This window comes from Poromitra crassiceps, assembly GCF_964638095.1.
Source record: "Poromitra crassiceps genome assembly, chromosome: 14".
In the NCBI taxonomy this organism is placed as follows: domain Eukaryota; kingdom Metazoa; phylum Chordata; class Actinopteri; order Beryciformes; family Melamphaidae; genus Poromitra; species Poromitra crassiceps.
Window position 1 is genome coordinate 34732879 of NC_139633.1, and position 7075 is coordinate 34739953.

A 7075-nucleotide genomic window follows, 5' to 3' on the forward strand; every position below is an offset into this window, starting at 1 on the left:
TGATTTAGAACTGAGATCATGCAAAGAAGGTAGAAAACACACAGTGCAAGGATCATTCTGACAAAATTTCGAAATAGTTAAATGTGATTTCTCCGCGTGTAGGGCTTATAGAATCACATCACAATTTATTATAACAGCTATTTAGATCATCAGGTTTCGAGAAAACCATGGACTGCTATACCCCATTTTAATCAGAAGGACTTGAGTAAATTAGGCTATGTTACTGCTCTGTTTAAAAAGGCGATCTGAACATGACACATTTTTGTCCAATGCATGATGCTCGTGCTGCCTATGATTTTATTGACACTGAACCTTGGTTCACAAGTGAACATAGTATAACATTTGTTTGGGGAGGGTCAATCATAATTTCTCTATCACTTGTGGAAGGTAAAGGAAAAATATATTTTGGTCAGAGAAGGGTCACAGCTTTTTAGTTCAGAGTGCTGAAAATCCCTCCAGTGACCCCCCCTTTTAAATAGCAATTGGTCCGTAATGACACTTACATGTGCACAAAATGTTGGCAGTGGTTATGAAAGGGTGTTATCATGATCACAGACCCCATAAAGGGTGACTGACGAAATCATTAAATTATGCCACACATTCAGATTCTGAATTGTTAATGAAGTTACACCACGTTAGGTTTGTTTTAGCCACTTTCACCACTATTTATAGATTTTGAAAAGTCATGAAACGTTAGTGAGTGCATAAAAATATGTATAGCTGACCTTCTTGTCTGTGAAGAACTGATCCTCCTCGAAGTGTCTACAGCACAGACGTGAATTTGCGGTGGGGGTCCAGTCCTGTCTCCTCACGTTCATCACCCATTGCTGCAGCCTGCACTCATCAGCTAGAGGGAATCTTGTTAGAGACAGAGACGGAGTGAGTGGGGAGAGGATTTACTACTTGCCTTCTCACCCCAGAATAATGAATGTTTGTTTATTTATTTATATTTATAAGGACAGCACATATTAATCGACATTTCTGTAAATGTGCCAGTGTTAGCCAGCTCTATAATTTTCTACTGTAGTCCTTTTTGCAAGATGAGGAAAAATAAAACACACAAAGTCAATATAATTTACAGACAAGTACAGTAGTATTGTTGAGGTACTAACAAGGTACCAACAGCAATGTACTTCTGCAATGGAAATACGAATAGTATAACTGTTTAAGAAGGGACAAGGCACATTGACACGAGCACATTAGGTCCATCTATTACTGCAAGGCTAAATGTATCGTGATGATTTAGTCATATGACAGATCGATGGCTTTGAAAACAAACAAGCACATAATGCATGTGAGAATTGAGAACTTATGCACAGACACAAATACAGTACAAGTATGCACGACGTCTTCATGGAACGTTAACTTATATATCGTTACATTAACGCAGTATCACAAGGATAATAACGTTTGCATTTGGTCACATCGTGCCCCAGAAGTCAGAACACAAAGCGAACGTCGCTAGCACAATATGGTCAAATTAAACGCTGCCTTTCTATCAGGCTTTGGACTGCTGAGCTAAAACTGCAAACCATAACGCAGGTATAGCAGTTATACAGTCCAAAGGTCTTATACAGGAGTAGTATATGGCCAGGCTAGGTAATTTAGCGTTAGCTTACCATGCTAGCTAGCTATCTAATGCTACGTAGCGTTAGCTTGCGTCTGTAATTCACGTTTACCGTGATAGAACTAGCGAAAAACATGTAACGTTTACTCACCTGAAAAACTGAAGAGACATGTCCTTCGAAGGTCTGTTAGTACATGCAAAAGCTGAACAAGCCATTTTGACGCGACCACAATGTTGCAGAGAATACACAATGAACAGTCAAAGAAGGCGAACAATGCACTATCTGAAAAAAATGCGCTATCTATCGTCAAACTTCGAAAATGTCGATTATAAAACACGGCTATTATGGTAGGAATGGATAAAAGAGATACTGTTTACTGTCTAGCTATATATCGTGGATAAAGATTTCTCGACCGGTGTTGGCTCCATCATGGCTCCCGAAATTGAAAAGACTGGTAGAAGGCTCAGGGGAGAGACATAGGTTCCTGCGTGTGTCAATCAAGGAAACCCGCCTCCAAAGTTATCATTTTTATCGGCTCTTTTACTCGAAATGGGACCATAATTTAGAAAACGGAGCCCAGGAGAGCATGAAAAAGACTTGAAATTGTTTATTCAGACCATAAGCTCATTCGGAAAATGTTTATTTAAGACACAGAACGAGAGAGAAGTCGGCTCATTTTTACATTGGAGCCAATGTACGTGTCGTCACTTCCGGACCTGACGTGCGCCCCCCGGCGGGATTTTCGAATTAATGGAATTCCAGAAATGGCTTCATACATTCCCTAGTTCACTTGCCCACTGGTAAATAGACAAATTTTTTTTTTTTTTTTTTTTTTTTAAATATTAACTGATAGACCGACAGCAATAACCGAACAACGACGTTAGCGACGGTTAATCGATTAACGGTTAACCGTTGACATCCCTAGTCACAACGCTATGCATTGTGGGCAATTCCCTTTCCGTAAGTGGCCATAGCTGCTCCCTTACGGTAAGGGGGCAGAAAGGGCTCACTCCGAGCCCTCGTTCACTTTGCGATTTCACTGTGGGACATCCCTAAACCCTCACTCCCTTCACGTGAACGCGCCTCTAAGGGCTTGAGTCAGTAAGGGGGCGAATTGGAATTGGGCCAGAGAGGAGGGAGAGAGGGGGAAGAGATGATGGGAAAAGAGGAGGTGAAGAGAAGAGATGAGTCACTGATAACAGTTTGAGTGTAGAGTTCTGCTACGTCCACATGGACACAGATAGATTCTCCTCCATTCATAAAGAAACATGGCCTCCACACCTCCATCCACATGACAACATGAAGACTGAGCATTTCAAACAGCATCATTTACTATCAAAGCCAGCGTCCAGATTCCACACTCACCCCGTCAGGCGACCAGCTGATGTGGGCGTGTCTCTCACTAAATGTCAGGAAGCTGAAGCTGTGGTTCAATACCACTTTTTCAACAACACTTTTTATGGCACAAGTGAGTTTTTTGTTTTCTTTCTTTCTGATGTTCATTTAGAACAATATTCATCACATTTTCTGAGTTTGCTGAAGAAATGCTTTTGATTTCTGAAAGTGAGTTGGAGCAGCCAGCTATTCAGTGCCTGTGTGTTTTAATGTAGAAAAGGCCACACAACACATAGTGAAAGCTACCAGGCTACTGATGACAATAATAAGCTTCCTGTCACCTGCTCAATATAAACTAAACAGACATTTCCATGAGCAAGTTGAAGTGATGATGTCAGCGTCTTCAAAAAGCTCTGCTCCACCTGTCCACACCAATACAGCCAAACTGACTTCTGATATATCTCCTCACATGGAAGACATGTTCCACTGTGGGCCTCCCCCCAGACAAAGCTTGAGAAAAGGTGCCCCCCCCCCCCCCCCAGACAAAGCTTGGGAAAAGGTGCCCCCCCCCCCCCCCCTCGCTCAATTCCTGGATGTCTATGAGATCATGATGATATTATTTGATCCCATAGACACACAACAATTGAGCCAATATGGCCTGATATCATATTGCTGTTTGACATATTTCAGACTACAGCAAATAGCAAATAGCATAAAACAGGTGTGTCTGTCTGAAGGCATTTATTTGTTTCTGACTCTGGGAAAATGGGATAAAACACAAAAGTTCCCCAAATTCTGTTTTGGTCTTCTGCTCTGTTTTGCTGTATTAGTGTGGACAGCTGGAGCTTTTTGAAAACTCTGACATCATAACCTCAACCTGTGCATGGCAGTTGCTGTTTCATTTGTATTGAGCGTGTGTCAGGAAAGTAGGGCTGCACGATATTGGAAAAAACTGACATTGCGATATTTCCCGCACCTGCGATATATATCGCTATATGACAAAATAGAGATTTTCACCAGATTACCAGAATAGCTCCATTTTAAAGAAAATAATACTTCTAGAATGATTGGGGTGAATTTGTAGAGGAGTCCATCTGATTTTGGAGGGGAAATTAGGTATTTTAATGTTTCTCAACCACTGGGCTGTTTGCCTACTGGTAGGCCTCAGAGCGCCATCTATCAGGGTTCATACACATTTTGACATTACGACGTTACGACATTCTACTTTAAAATGTCACTAGCCTACATTTCACATAGTGTGTAATGCAGCTTTTAAAGCCAGGGAAAGACAACATGTATGCTGTATCACCATATTACCATATCCAACATCTAAGACCATATAGTCTCATATCACAATATTGATATACAATTGATATATTGCCCACCCCTAATATTGAGTGCCAGAATCTACCTCCCAATGATGCTATTCGCAGAAAAACATTAGATTTCATTCATTGATTATAATAACTGCTTTCAACTTCTTTCGTTCTTCTAACGTTTCAATAAATCAACAATGAAACACCCCTGCCACTTTACACACTTGGTCTGACCCCCCGGAAACCCCCTCCAGAAACTACCAAGTGGTGCACTCCGCATCGCAGTACAGAGAGACGAGGATTCACATGCAGCATCACTGGTGACAAACAATTCATTTGTGAAAAGTAATAAATATACATTTAATTGCCCAGATATGTCTCTTGTCTTTTTATTTTGACTGAAATGTTTTGTGTAAATGAGTCACTATGTATGATTAACTCTACTGTAACTGCTGTCATCTGAATGATACATCATCAGAGCCTGAGGGGGAGAGAGAGCTGCGGTGATACACGGACAACTTCTCAGTAATAATCACTTTAGCCTTCGTGTCATTATATTATATTGCTGTCTTGCTTTTTGGTGTTTCAAGAGTAAATATCTCCACTCCACAGACATGTTGAGTTACAGCAGCCAGCCTGCTGTAAGCTAGTGCGCTGCAACCTGTGGACACGTCCGCCTCCGCAATCACATGGTTTACATCAGACGGGCTACTGTCAGCAACGCAACATAAGCACAAATAATTCAATGTAGCTCTCTGTCCATTTTGTTGTGTTGAAGCTAAGCACTAAATGAGTGAGTACAGTAGTGGGGCGTCTCTCCTTTGAGAGAGACTGCATTTCACTCAGTAGACTAGCTTTTGACATCGCACGCCCTGCGATGTGACTATTGCACATGCGCACATCGCCATGACGATGTGTAAACGATATATCGTGCAGCCCTACAGGAAACTACGAGCCTAACGGTCTGATGTGTTTTCTAAAAAAAAAACATTTATTTTCCAAAAGTCATCAAAGTTATTCAAGTTTGTGAAGATCATCCTGCTGAACCCAAATTGACGTTCCCATAAACTTTTGATAACCACAGACCTTGTTATTTTATCCATATAAGTGAAATCCCCATTCTAAAAGCCCATTCACTTTTCCCCTGATGAACAGGGCCGGATTAACACAGTGTGATGGCCCAGGGTGACCCAGACTTGAAATTTGCTTGCTTTGTTTTGCTAGAAGTTGGCATGATAGTTGGTCCTTTGTGTTTTCCCCCGTGTTGGGTGTGGTTTCTGAATGATGACGCGTTCCACAGTGTCTCTATACCGACACATAAACAGTGCAAATGACTATGACAATAAATAGCAGAGATGTTGTTTAAAGTAGAGCCTCAACACATTGAAGACACAATGTAGACGACCTCTAAAACACCTTGACACTATAGACATGAGCCACATTCCATATGGTTACACAGAAACGGATACTGTCTCAAATCTGAATGCAAGTCACATCCCAGACACATTTAAACACAACATGTTCAATAATATCACTATTTGAAAGAAGCATGGCAGGGGGAACTTTGTATTGATCTATCTGACATGATATGGGAAAAGAGTTTGTCTGTGGTACAACTATGCTCAGTTAATAGTAGACACCAGCTCATTCAATTTAAAGTCGTTCATCGCCTTCACTATTCTAAGCATAAGTTGCACAAGTTCTTCCCCTCTGTCTCACCACTGTGTGACAGGTGTGAGGTGTCAGAGGGCACTCTGTCTCATGCCTTCTGGTTCTGCCCTTCACTGACGGGATTCTGGGCCAAAATATTTGACTGGTACTCTAAAGGCCTACATAAATAACCCTTCAGCCGGAGGCAGAACTCACCATCTTCAGCTGCTCAGAGAACTCTCTGGGCTTCCCCACAGCTGTGCAACAGTCTCTGACACTGGGGACAACTGTTGCCAAAACACTTATCCTGAAAGAGTGGAAGTCCCCCTCTCCGCCTCCTTTCCAACTGTGGTTGATGGACATGATCTCGGTCATAAGGATGGAGAGGCTCAGATCCCTGAGAAACAACTGACTTTATACGTTTCTAACTATTTGGGACCCGTTTCTGGCCTACCTGGATGAGGTTGGAGGTGGTGGGTAACTTGCCCAGGTGAGTGGGACCCGTTTCTGGCCTACCTGGACGAGGTTGGAGGTGGTGGGTAATTTGCCCAGGTGAGTGGGATCCGTTTCTGGCCTACCTGGACGAGGTTGGAGGTGGTGGGTAACTTGCCCAGGTGAGTGGGACCGTTTCTGGCCTACCTGGACGAGGTTGGAGGTGGTGGGTAACTTGCCCAGGTGAGTGGGACCCGTTTCTGGCCTACCTGGACGAGGTTGGAGGTGGTGGGTAACTTGCCCAGGTGAGTGGGACCGTTTCTGGCCTACCTGGACGAGGTTGGAGGTGGTGGGTAACTTGCCCAGGTGAGTGGGACCCCACACACAACATTCCTTACAAGCACATAAGCACCCTATATGGACGGTGTCACCACATTATTGTCAATGTTTTTTTTGTTTTTTTTTGTTTTTTTCTTTCCTTTCCTGTGTCTGAGCTTGTTTGTTTGTTTTGTTTGTATTTTGTAAAAATTGAAATTGAAAAAATAAAATACTAACAAAAATAATAATAATATCACTATTTCCATCAGAAATGTGCCAAAGGCCTCTATGAGGACTGAATGCCAAACCAGGGACTTGGACTTGAGACTTATACTTAGGTCACACACACAGTGACTTGAGACTTGACTTGTTCTCAAAGACTTGAGACTTGTTAACAAGTTTTTTTTTTTTTTTGGTGCATTTAAAGTATGAAGGACAAGCTGCTGAATGTCATTC